We start from the raw sequence: 14386 nt of genomic DNA, 5'->3' as shown, positions 1-14386 counted from the left end.
TGCCAACTTCATTCCTATTTAGTAGAAATACAAAATAGGTTGGAGGAATTGAGGAAGCTAGGATTGTTAGTGCAACAGGTGCCACTGGATTTTTCATTACATAATATAAAACCAGAAGACAAAGTATCTGTGAAAAATTTTAATAGAGAGACATCTATAGAGCCAAGATGGATAGGCCCTCTAAACATGATTATGATTACTCCCATGTATATCAAAGGGTCTGGGGAAGATTAGTGGTATCATGCATCGCATGTAAAACAGCATTATTCCCATAATATTACCAGCAATGTAGAAGAGCAAGGAGTTACATCCTGAATCTGAAGTATTGCTAATAGTCCTAACAATATCTTAACAATTGTCCCTATAAATGGAAATCAATACATGAGAATAAAAGAAGAATAACAAAATGAAAGCGCTGTACACAACAACACAATAAAAACAACAACACAAATGAGAGAAATGAGAATACAAGATAAAACAGAATATAAGCACTAAAAAACAATGATGAAATAGTCCCAAATATGAAAGAAAATAGCTCCAATAAGAAAATATCTCTGCTAATAACAACAATAATTAATACTGAAACAAGGTTAATTAACAAAGAAAACACATCTCTGCAAAAAAAAAATATTACCTCATATATAATTCTATCTATGCCATCAAGAAAATAGGAACCAAAGAGTAAAGGAAAATTCTATCTCCAAGAAAAATTCAAAAGTCAAAACAATCTCCTAATATAAATATCTCAAAGAAGCCAAATCTCCATGAAATAAAATCCCATGATAATTAAACATCAAAGGATAAAAGACAATATCACATTTCAAAATTATAAGACATATCTTAAAATTTACTTAGTACAGCACATTACATACACCCATACATGAAGATTATCACATGGGAAAAGCATACATCCATTCATGAAGAATCAAACCATTAAAGATTGACAGGCATACATGAAGAATTCAAATTTCCATGCACATGCAAACAAGAAAAAAATCAATCTTACACACAGGCATAGAATGATCTTACACACATGTATGTTCCTGTATGTTAAAGAACACAGGACTTCAATCAAGGTGAAACAACAGACAGCACATGTAACCTGAACAGATAAAGAACCCAAGACATGTATGTTTCTTACAATCAAAACCAAGGACATGGAAAGACTTTGAAATCTAGAACTTATAGTGATAAGGTCATGTAAGAATTCATCCTACATGTTAACTTCACACATAGGTACATGCATATACAATCACATATAAGCACAATGTGGAAAGAAATCTCATGGATGGGGTAAGTATGTAACATCTCATAACTAGAACACACACAAAAATTCATACTGATATAATTTTGAGTTTCTGTGAAAAGCTCAAAGGAAAAAAATCTTATCTGCATGAACTTCGAACAGAACTCACATGCAAATGTATCATAATTGTACATATGTAAAATTTGTACAGACAGAACCATGTACATTTGTAAAATACTAATGAAACTAACATTCTAACAATATAATTTTAAGTTACTAACATTTCTAATGGCTAACACACAGAGTAAAATTAGATAAGGCAGTTGAAATTCTAGATAGATTAGGGAAAGATTGATATCATATTTAAGATAAGTTACATAGTTGTTTTAGGAATTGATATTGTTTATAAAAGTCTTACTTAGAACAGGTTATAGTTCATTAGGAAATAAGAAAGTTTACATTGTTGCTAAAAACTGTTTGAATTGTATTGGTTATTGTTTTCAAAACCATATTTCTGTATTTCATTTGTATTTTATGGCCTATTCCATTTCCCTTTAATTGCAAATCTTAAAATAGGGTTAGAGAGATTAGAATAGTAAAGATAGATTTAGATTTTTTATTTTGGGGGGTTGTAGAATACTTTAAAATAGTATAGTCTCATAGCTTAGACAAAAGAAATTAAGAGATAATAGGTAAGTATGAGAAATGGAGTACAGAATTTCTGGTTGAAAGTCTGCCAAAGACAGAAATGAGAATATTTGTGATTGAAGAAAATTGGGCATAGACAGGAACACATGATCTGCAGATCATCGGGGGAGGTGAGAGAGAGAGTTCCACAGAAGTTTGAAGGAGGGACAGTTGGACCCCCCAGCTGCCTGGACTTCATTATTCTTCTGCCTGAAGGTGGTTTGAGGACAGACCACTTCATCTCCTCTCTGGCCATTCCCTTACTACTTCTACTGTGAACTGAAGGAATAGTTAGTCTTGCCCAGAAGAGACCCTGACAGAGTTGTTGCCATCTTGCCTCTGAGGAAAATATTTCATTTCTTTCTTTTGAAGAGACTTATTTCAAAGCCTTCAAACTTACAATTCAAAAGAATAGGGAAACCTTTTTATCTTTTCCCCAACCTCATCACTATTCCCTTTCCCCCCAAAAGAACAAAAGAATAGAAGATCCTTTCACTAAAGAAATTAGTTTCAAGAATTATTGTTACTAGAGAGAAGAATTAATTTAGCATCTGTGAAGAAACCCTCCATTAGATTGATTGGTGAAGGAAGGACAGGAAGTAGAGAGGGGAGGGGCCCAAGATTCAGCCTCTCTCATTTGCTTACTTCCTGGTGTAACTTCTTTTGATTTCCCAATTATATCTCACAAACTTCCCTCTCTAGTATGTGATAATTAAAATGTTTTTGGAGCAAAGGAAATATATAACAATTATGACCGCTGAAATATGTTTTCTACTGTGTCTTGGGTTTATATAAATATAAGATGGTCGCCAGGGAATATATTCCCAATTTATGAATATGCCCAAGCCAACTGGGTTTTATAGAGAAATTTAATTTATAATACACTGATTAATCAATAGAAAAAGAGAGAAAGTAATAAAGGAATAAGAATGAATAAATCAGTCAGTTGGTTTTATCACTCACCCAAGATCTCTCTAGGTAAGGCTTCTCATGCCAACCTCAGGCTCCACCTTCAAGAGAACCTCCTTTCAAGAAATGTTCCAGATAATTCTCCTCCATCAGAGCCAGCCTTCTCTCCTGGTCCTCCAACAGAGCAACCTCCTCAGTCCTCCTTCAGAGCCACCTCACTCAGAGCAAAACCTCCTTCCTCTCTCCTCAGACTCCACTATCTTTAAGGAAACCATCTAAGTCCCCTCCCCTCAGTTCTCACATCTACCAATCACTGTCGATGTCTCCCCTGTGCCAATGGTGGCTCTAGCTTAACCCAGGACCGCCCAGAGGTCTGTTTCCTTTGCACATGTCTGTTGTAGGTCATATTCTCAAATAATTAAATCTTGATCTATGCTACAGCCCTTCCTAAATCCTGTTAGACTGAGTAGGGTGGAGATTGTAAGTTCCAAGACCTGGTTCTGTCATTCCAAGTATCTCTATTGTATCAATTCTAAAATCAATCATGACTCAAAGAACTTCCTGTTCTATGCTTAAGCATAGGTCAAAGCCCTTTCCATTGTTTAGCAAAAGGTTTCTGTCCTAAAGTAGTCTTAAGTAGGGAGGAGAAGGATCCTCCCATGCCAGGGGGTTTCACATTCCAATAGAGTTCTTACTATCAGTAGGAAATTTTTTCCAAGTATGAAATTTCCCAATGGTGAAATTTCCAACATTCATAAGTCTAAGAAATTTTAAGGTTTACAATCCCCCCTGATGATCTTTGGGAGACTAGTCTCCCCATTGATCATTTAACGTAATCATTTTGTAGTTCTAAACGCACTTCTAACTATAGATATACACAATATTCAATTTTCTAAGAGAAATTAGAATAGTGAGAGAGGACATAGAAAAGAAAAGAAAGCAAAACCAATGTTTTGCTAGGCACATTGACAGAAAGCCAAATTAGGGGCAGTCCCTTTTGGCATAAATGTGTACAATTACAATAAATGTTCAATCAAAAGTTCAGTCCAATCAATCATATCCAAAGTTCATTCTTCATCTTCTTGATGAAGTGTAGGTTTTCGGCATCTTTCTGCAACAGTTCATTCTCTGGATATAAAAGTTTCAAGCTTATTTCTTGAAGATCTTTTCTCGAACAAAATCAAATCTTGAATTTTTACAAAAGTACAATCTTAAACAAAATTCAAAATTCTTGGATTTTTATAAAAATACAATCTCAAACAAAAAAATTCAAAAATAAAAAAATTCTTAGATTTTAAATTAAAATACAAGTACAATATCTAAGAGAGATCTGATCTTAGTTTAGAAGCCACTATAGGACATAGAAAGTTTTTAAAGGAAGAAAAGCATACTGTCAACAACCATCTGAAAGAATGCTCCAAATAACAATAGGAGAAATACAAATGAAGACATCTCCCAGACACCAAATTGGCAAATATGGCAGAAGATAAACATGGAAAAGTATTAAAAGCACAGTAGAAAAACAAACCAACTGTTGGTAGAGCTATACATTAATCCCACTATGCTGGAAATATAGTCCAAAAGTCACTAAACTGTAATATATATCCTTTAATCTGGCAATACTATTATTACACACATATCCCCAACAATGTTTAATACAAAAGACAAGTTTCAAAGATTCTGGAGACAGTTTGACCTGCCTCTCAAAAGCTTATTGTTAAATTCTCATTGTGAGTACATATATATATATATATATATATCTTGGAGGTCATTGAACACTACAAATCAGGTTTTGACTTATAGTTTTCTTGATTTCTAGGTTTGAGAAAGTGACGAAGAAAATGTTAATAATTCATATTAAACTTAAAAGTGTGTGGCAAACCATTTCAGCATCTTTGTCAAGAAAATCCCAAATGGAATCATGAAGAATTAGACACTTGAAAGAATGGGGAGGAAAAGTGTATTGTATTTAGATTTCTTTCAGAAGACCAATTGTTAAAGATTTTCCAGCATACCAGTAGAAAAATTCCACCTATACTAAAATATTAGCCACTTTTTGTCATAGCAAACAAGTACACACAGAACAGATATCCATTATTTGGGGAGGGGTTAACAAATTGTGGTATAGAAATGCAACATATTACTAGTATGGTATAGACATGATGAATATGAAGAATTCAGAGAAACTTGGATAGTCATATGGAATGGAAGCAAAACAAAATAAGCAGAACTAATAAGAGGAGCTCTTATCTTTCATAGGACTTGACCAAGATCCTAAATAAGGGACTTTGGGAACTATAAAATTGTGTATACCCTTTGATTCCATGATACCACTACTAGATTTGTATCAAAGAGAGTAAAGAAAAAGGAAGAAGTAAGAATCTCTTGTATCTACTCACTTCACTTTATATCTGTTCATATAAATCTTCCCAGGGTTTTCTGAACTCTGGCTCATTTCTTATAGCACAATAGTATTCCATCACAATCATGTGCTGCAACTTATTCAGCCATTCCCCAAATGATGGGCCTCCTTTCAATTTCCAACTCTTTGGTACCACAAAAAGAGCTATTGTTAATATTTTGTACATATAGGATCTTTTCCTTTTTCTTTGCTCTCTTTGGGATATTGCTGAATCAAAGGGTATGTAAAGCTTTATAGCCCCCAAAATCCCTTAATTGAGATGTTAGTCAAGATCTGGTAATGGAAAAGGGCTCTCCTTGTTTATTCACCCTCAACAGTACCTAAGGCAATTTATCTATGGAATGATGCATTGGCTCAAAAGAAATGACAAAGTGTTCAGGATCTTCTAGACCCTAAACTGATTCAGAAGTGACATTGATTTTATGAGAAGGAATGCTATCCACATCTAGAGAACAAACTGTGGGAGTAGAAATGCAGATGAAAAACATATGATTTATCATTTGTTTCTATGGGTGTATGATTTGGGGTTTTGGTTTTAAAAGATTGCTCTATTACAAAAATGAATAATATGGAAATAGGTTTTGAGTGATAATACATGTATAACCTTACTCCATATCTACTTTTCTTATGACCCCATTGTATCTGGGCAACCTCCAATTAGATATTATTTCAATCTATTGACCTCATCTTTATTCCCTTCTTCAATGATGGAGACATTTTTAGTGGAATATAACATGGAACATATAATTGGTTAAGTAACAATCCCATCCATAAAGATCAACACATATATTGTTAACTATATGGTTGGAGTGAATATTTAATTGGTTGCCAGGGATTTAATTTCTAAATCCCAAAAATGAATTACTAAAGTAAAATGGAATTTATGGTAGTTAATTTTTACAATAGAGGGAAGATATTAAGGAAGAGAGAAAAGGGGGGGGGAGAGAGAGAGAGAGAGAGAAAGAGAGAGAGAGAGAGAGAGAGAGAGAGAGAGAGAGAAGAGATGTAAAAAATGGACTCGAATCCAGGATGTCAATCCCCAGAAATCCTTGCTCTACTTCCCCAGAGTGCTTTGTAATCTCACTGGGTTCTCACCTGGGCTGAGAACAAAATCATTATTTAGAGAGTCTCCCCCCACGGCAGGTGCTTCTTTTTTTCCTGTTGCAGCTTCCAAGCAGTTGCATCTCTTTTGATACTGTAGGTGAGGTTGTGTCTAGGCCTCTCTGGGCCTAGACACGTGTTTTCTTATTTTGTATTTTCTTTAATCCTTAATATTTAATAAAACCTCTAAAAATATAATACTCCTTGCAGAGAGAAACTAATTTCTACCTGCCTCAGTATCCCCAAAATTTTAATCTTTACAGAAAGGCGAGAGAAAGAGAGAGAGCAAGCTCAGGCTTCCTCTGAGCCAGATAGAAATTCTAAGGCCTCAGCCAGGGGAAAGGAGTCTCAAGATAATGAGCCTTTCCTGGAGGCTCACACCTCCAGAAAGGGCAAGGAAGGAAGTCAGCCTTTACACTCACCACGTTGTCAGTTCAATCAGCAGATTCTTTTATCAGCCTCAACTCCAAGTGACTTCACTCCAAGTGACTCCCTTTAAGTCTGTCTTCACTGTAAGTCTGAGTGTCTGTCCTCTGTGTGTCTGTTACCACTTTTAAATACCTTTTTCTCTTGTGTCACTTCCCCTAAATTTTTACATCTACCAATCACAGCTGATGCTCCACTCCAGGACTGCCCACTCTTTCACACATGGGTCACAGACCTCCCACTCAATGTATGAAATAGATGTTCACATCTTTTTGTGGTTAAAATCCAAAATGGATAGATCTCCATACTCAACTTTAAATACTGTGCTTTACACTTTGGGGATTAAGTACCTCCATTGTTACAATCAGGGGAGAGCCAAATCCAATCTTTGCAATATGCAGCATCTAGAGACTCTTATCAAGCACAAGGAATTCTCTTTTAACTTGATTTTGTATTGGTGTCCTCCATCTTGATGGTGAATACCTTTAGTGAATATATGTAGTCTTTTTTTTTAATATTTTATTTGGTGTTTCTGAACATGGGGTCATTTGAACAAAATTATTTCTGCTCTTATATCTTTCAAGGAATCTTGAATTGTTTTGATATATGGATAAGAGACTCTGCGACTTCCGGTTAAGATGGCGGCTTAGAGAAAGCTAAAGCTCAGATCTCCTGAAAACCCTTCCTGACCGATCTCAAACTATAAGCTCCTAAGGCGCCGAAACTCAAAACGATCAACAGCACAGACCCTGGGAACCCTCCTCCTGGACCTGGACCCGGATCAAAAGGTACGGCTCCCCTTAAAAGCCAGAACCCGAGATCCCTCGGACCTCAGGGGTAGGAGCGCAGAGTCCAAGGCTCCCGGAAGCCGCAGCCGGCGGGGCTCAGAGAGCAGGGTCCTCAGAACAACAACCCTCAGGGCCTTCTATCCGAGTCCTAGTGAAAGTCACTGCCTGGAGCAAGACAGCCTCACGGGCTGGATCCTGCTATCCAAGTCTCAGTGAAAGTCCCTGCCCTCGGAGCTTGGGTTAGCTGCAGCCCATCCCCCCGCAGGCCGATGAAACAGCCTCACGGCCAGCGATTCTGAAGGCAACTTCCTGAAAGCAACGTGGTCCGACCCTTCCATTCCAGTTCCAGTGAGGCATATTCAGTTTAACCCAGGGAAAGCTCATAGAACCATCTGCCCAGGACTAAAGCCTCTGAACACCAGACAGAGACAAGAAAAGCTAATCCTCCACATTCAGAAATGGCAAACTCCACAGAACCACAGAAGCCCCAAAATACCAAGAAAAATAAGAAGAAAGGGGCGACTTTGGACACATTCTATGGAGCCAAAATACAAAATACAGAGCAGATAGGAGATAATATAAAAGAAAATGCTCCAAAACCTTCCAAAGGAAATGGATATATGGATAAGACTCCTTTTTGTAATAAAGCCTATGTGCCAAGGGGTTTTTAACCAGGTCTCTGGAGAGATTTCAGGAGGTCAGTGAATTTGGATGGAGGGGAAAAAATTTGCATCTTTATTTTCACTAGTTTGGTTTCCTTTGTGCTCCTATTTGGATTTTATTTTATCATTTTAAGAACATTCTTCTGAGAAGGGGTCATAAGCAAATTATTAAAGGGGTAGATGATATACCAAAAAATGTTAAGAAGTCCTTTCCTGATTTAAATGCTTTTTCATAATCAACAAACAATAGAGTAAAATTTAAAATTTGTCTACATCTTTCAGTTAATTAATGGGAAAAAAATAGTCAGCATTGACTACTGCATGTCAAAAATCTATGCTTGGTATATAGGTGACTCAGTGGATAGAGAGCCAGAGAGCCTGGAGAAGGGAGGTCCTGGGTTCAAATCTGACCTCAGACACTTCCTGCCTGTGTGACCCTGGGCAAGTCACTTAACCCCATTGCCTAGCCTTTAGCATGCTTCTGCCTTGAAACCAATACACAGTATCAATTCTAAGATGGAAAGTATTGGTTTAAAAACTAAACAAAACAATCTATGTTTATTCTTTCCTAATACCCTGATTAAGGATGTCCATGATTCATATACATATATGTATATATGATTATCATAAAGATTTGTATATAGGTGGGAGAGGGGACACAGATTGGTGGTTATTGGTGTTCTCTCAGGCCCCTTTTTTGGTATTAATAAGTGCTGAGATTCCCCCACATATGCCATGCCTTTGGCATCTTCCCCTTCCTTCTAATATTTTATATTCCTTAATACTACCCACAATTATATTTTCTCAGCACTAATTGCCTCTATCTACACTCTGCCAAATGTGTCTGATTTTTCCATTTTTGATCTTTTCAGTGTCATTTCTACCCCTTCCATAAACACACTTAGGACTGATGTTATGGTCCAAGTGTAGCAGTTCCATTGTCTTCAATGTATAGCAGTTAAAAATTAGTTTCTCTGCTAGAAGTATTATATTTATGAAGTTTATTAAAGATTAAGAATTTAAGACAATACAAGTAAGAAAACACGCGCCTAGGAGGGCCGAAAGGCCCATTCAATTCCACTTACATCATGAGAGATGCATCTGCTTGGAAATGGAAATAGGAAGAGACCTCAGTAGGCTTTTACAGCCAGTTAAATAGAAATTTTGATCCCGCACAAGTGGGAACTCAGGTGAGACTAGAGGGCATCCTGGGAACTAGAGCAAGAACTTCTGGGGATTGAAGTCCGGGGTTCAAATCTCCATTTTTACAAATGAAGAAAATGGTGTGTTATAATGGTTTTTACAAATCTTTTCCATTTTTTCTTGTTCGTTTGTTGACCTTCCATTTTCATTCTTGGGATGACTGCTTAGTTGTATATCATGCTAAGCTTCATTTAAATTTGATTAAGGAACTTTCCTTTACTACTTCTCTCTTCCATATGAAATGATACTGCTTGAAATTGTTCATTGTGTTGTATGACAACATTCCTCCAGTGGAGAAGCTTGCCATTTTGTGCCAGATCGTTGATATGGGGGAGGAAGGGATTTGCCCTGATATGTGTTGACATATACTCCATTTGGCTTGGTATTCCCAGGTTGCTGAGCAACAGCAGAAACAACCTTTTGGGGGTTTACAACACTTGACATGCTGCCATGGTGCTCTATATTCTATTGGTGAAACTTTTCCGTTCGAGTGCCCAGAGGACAAATTCAAACTGTGAGCCCCAGAATCCCTGAAGAAAGTTGAGGCAGAAAGAGCTTCCTTTGAGAGACTGGATAGAGGGATGGGGCATGCAAAAAATGTCATGGAATGGAGCACTTACCCAAGTGCCAGCTCTGCACGCGTGCCATGTCTTCCTCAATGCTGCTCTCTAGCTTCTGGTGAGACATCCCACTTGACCACTAAGGAAGTCTCAAGAGCGAGTCCATTACCACAGATTAAAATGGTCTTTCTATGTACCCTCTCACCCTTATATAGCTGACATTAAAGAACACTAGAATGGGCTGTAAAAAACTCAAATAAAGTGAATGTTAGAAAGCCAATCCTTCCAAGTGTAGGGGAGTGTATGACAGGCAGCAGGCATCTTAATGCAGTCTCTCCTTTGGTTAAGACGCAGGGGTTAGATGAGTGAATAACCATAGTTAGTTGGAATGGTAAAGCTTTACAAAGACTTTAATATCTTCCCAGTCCACTTGGGGACCATCTTGTGCCTTACAATGGCTCCATGGTGGTGGAACTCTCCCATTCTATCCCTCTAACATAGGTGGTGGCCAGCAAGCAATATAAGGGAATATCTACCAATGGGCCTCTCAGATATCCGTGGAGATCACTTATCTGCTCTCACAAGGGTGTGCTCCCTGTTCTACTTGCACTACACATATTATATGCTCAGAATATTACAGTGCCAGCTCATGTAAGTTCATGCCCTGCCAGGCAGGTAGATGGTATGACTGGCAGAGCACTTGACCTGGAGTTGGAAAGATCTGAATTGAGCCTCAGCCACTGACTAGCTGTGTGACCTTGGGGGCATCACTTAACTTCTGTCTGTCTCAGTTTCCTTATCTGTAAAATGGGGTTAAGGGTAAGACTTACCTCCCAGGGCTGTTGTGAGGATAAAATGATTAAATATTTGTAAATAACTTTGCAAACCTTAAAGTGCTATGGAAATGCTATATGACATCCTCCTCTTCCTCCTTGTCCTCATCTCTTAACTATAGAGAAAGCTCATGTGTTACCAGTTTTCCCAGCAAAGTAATCCAATATTTAAATTGTCCAGCAGGTGGTGCTATATTCAAACCGCTAGCTAAGTGGTCTCGGAGCTTTTCTGGCCCACTTGTAAAAAAAAGCTTCTAGTGCTTCAGTCACATGGTTCTAAGTGCTTGGACAAGGAAAAGCTAGCTGGGTTTGGGACTTAGTCCAGGGGACGAGTGATTAAATAGTGTTCAGAATTATTTTTGAAAATTTGAAGTCAAATGAGATAATTGTAAGGCACTCCTGCCACATAGTAAACACTATACCGATGTTAGCTGCTGTTTTATAATAGCTGTTATTAGTAATTACATATTAGAGACCCAGATATTATTAGCTATCTAATTTTATATTACAATAATAGCTAGTATTAGTTCTTGTAAAATAGGAAAATTTACTACTCCATTCCCATTCCGAAACTATATTTTCCTTTCTAGCAAACAACTCTTTAACATGATGAAATACAGGCAAACAACAGGCTTGACTAGATAATTAATTAAATTTTTTTTTCGGTTACATGTAGAAACAATTTTTGACATTTGTTTTCTGACATTTTGGGGTTCAGATTTTCTCCCTTCCCACCTCCCCTCCTCCACCCCTGGTGGGTTTATATATATATATATATAAAACTGATACAGGTTATAACAGTACTTTCATGCAACACATATTTCAACATTTCTCATGTCAGACCACAGAATTTTTTAGGCAAAGTAAAAATGAGAAGAAAAGGATTAAGAATGCCCTCAGACATGGGAAATCATATGGCGGAGTCTGGGAATAGACCAACATCTCACACTGTATACCAAGATAAGGTCCACGTGGGTATGTGATCTAAACATAAAGGGTAATACCATAAACATACCATAAACAAATTAGAGGAGGCATAGAATAGCCTACGTGTCTGATCTATGGAGAAGGGAAGGCATTAGGACCAAACAAAAGCTGACATGAAGCTGATGACTCCTGTGTCTCTGTGTCTATTTTCTCTCTTTCTGTCCTTACCACCTTAATCTTTAACCCTTCCACCCATATTCCCTCAGTTCCCAGCTTCCCTTTCAGGTGCTCAACCCACATAAGAATATTCTTGTAGCTACAGGATGTCTACAATCTGCATGCCCTCGAACAGATCGTGCCATTCCTGAGTAACTCACAAATCAATTTCCCCTGTCAGAACTTCCATATGCCCCTCAGATCCCAATAGAGATGAGATCTCTGCCACTCTGGTAAAAGAGAGAGGGAGGTGTTAGCAGTGTAAGCATTGTGTGCTGTATATTTGGAATGCTTGATAAGTATTCTTATAGAAGATGAGGGCAAAGGGATGAGGAGGCTGTCCAAGTGTTATTACACATATCTATTGTTAGTCTTTTGTTTCCAAAGAGTACTGATGACTTCATGGGTGATATCTTAATTTGCTCCTGGATTCAATTGAAGTGAGACAGAGTTGCACAAAGTCATCAGCCTCACTTTCTCTTCTATAGTCAACCAAGCCCAGTGGCAAGACAAGTCAGGACAACTGGCAGTGGCCCAGGGTGCAGTGGATGACCACGGCATCTTTGAAGTTGACCTAGCTCTAGGTGCTCCATAGAGCCTGATTTGGCCGCCTTCGTGGCTATTTGAACAGATTGTTCTCATCCTTCCGTTCCTCTGGTGGAAGTCTTCACACACTTGGAGTAGACACTCCCCTAACTCACTGATGGGTTTGAAGTGTGTCAGTTATCCTCCACCTGGTTTAGGTCCAATTGCTAAGACAATTTTATTGGGGTCTGGCCACTGAGCATGCTACAGCTTCATGGAGCCACAGGTGAGAGTTGGGTGACAGGTAGACACCAAAGGTGGATGAGCAGCCCTGAAAAGGGTTTGACAAGTTCTCACTCTAGAGGAGCTGTTCCTCCCTGAATACTCCGTACACTACTACAGATACCTATGATGCCTAAAAACAATGATGGCAAAGAAAGGGAGAATATGAAGAATATCTATATCAACAGGAATTAATTGCTGTTTGAAAGTTAATTCATGATGTGTGAGATATCAAAGATTGATCAGTATTGCTAAATAATATATATAATCTCATTGTTTTCTTTTAAGATGTTCTTGATCACATATATGATAAGAAAGGGGTGGAATGTATTAGGGAAAGTTGTGATATTCAATTTATCATAAATATTCTATTGTTGTGCTTGTAACTGTAATTCTACCTCTGAGATAGTGTATCAACCTGTACTTTAACTCACAATTTAGGTTCCCAGAGGATTATTGCTACCTTGGATGCTAGGAGTAATCCAATGGGCTATTCCTCCTGCTCTAAGCTCATGAGCCCCCACTCTTCTGCTTCTCATGAACAAACAGAGAGAGTAAATTTAATTAGCTTTTATTTTATTTATTTATTTTTTTAAACCCTTATCTTCCATCTTGGAATCAATACTGGGTATTGGCTCCAAGGCAGAAGAGTGGTAAGGGCTAGGCAATGGAGGTTAAGTGACTTGCTTAGGGTCACACAGCTGGGAAGTATCTGAGGCTAGATTTGAACCTAGGACCTCCCATCCCTAGGTCTGGCTCTCAATCCACTGAGCTACCCACCTGCCCCCTAATTAGCTTTTAGGAAAGGCATTTAATAAAATAGTATGGTTAAAAACATTCCCCTCAAAACCTGGCTCCCCACACAACATTCTTGGAAAGGGTGGGTTGACATTTTAAGTATGATGTTGAGACAGACATTGAGATGGGGAGGGAACTCCCTTCTCTGCAGTGATTACATTCTAGAACTTCTGTGATTATATTAATTGCAAAGGTGGATGCAAAAATTAATTTTGACCAGTGAAGGAATTTCCCTTCCCCCATGTATTTTTATTTTCCCTTGATACTCCATTACTTAGAACTAGGCATTGGTTTAACTAATTGATCAGAGTTGTCATAGAAGGATTTTTCATAAGAAGAGAATAAATTTTGTCAACCGTTTGGTTAAGTGCAACTTTGGGAAGTACCATTTGGAAGCTGCTGTGGCCAAAATGAAGACTATAAGAATTTAGTTGGACATTAAGACTGAAAAGGCACTGAGTCAGAAGTTGTTGATAAATGTAATCTCGGGCCTTAAAAACCAATTAAAATTTTCTGTACCTTTAGAGACAGGCAGACTGGACTCTGAACCTGCACAGGAATCCTAGATGAAAAATTTGCACAATCAGTTGGTACATGTGATAACCAACTCTGGCCCCAAGAGACAGCACAACTTCAGAATTTGTGGCTTCAGGCAATTTCAACATGAACTGTGGCGAAAAGGCAGCAGTGCCATTGCAGTGCTAACTTCCCAGGCAAGGCACCAGATGAGTTGTGACCACCAGATCGGAGTAGGAAGTCAGTGCTTTCTCTGTGGTCCAATTCAACCTCCAACCAAAGAAA

This window comes from Monodelphis domestica, chromosome 1, assembly GCF_027887165.1.
Source record: "Monodelphis domestica isolate mMonDom1 chromosome 1, mMonDom1.pri, whole genome shotgun sequence".
Lineage (NCBI taxonomy): Eukaryota > Metazoa > Chordata > Mammalia > Didelphimorphia > Didelphidae > Monodelphis > Monodelphis domestica.
Note: the sequence above shows the minus strand (reverse complement) of the source record.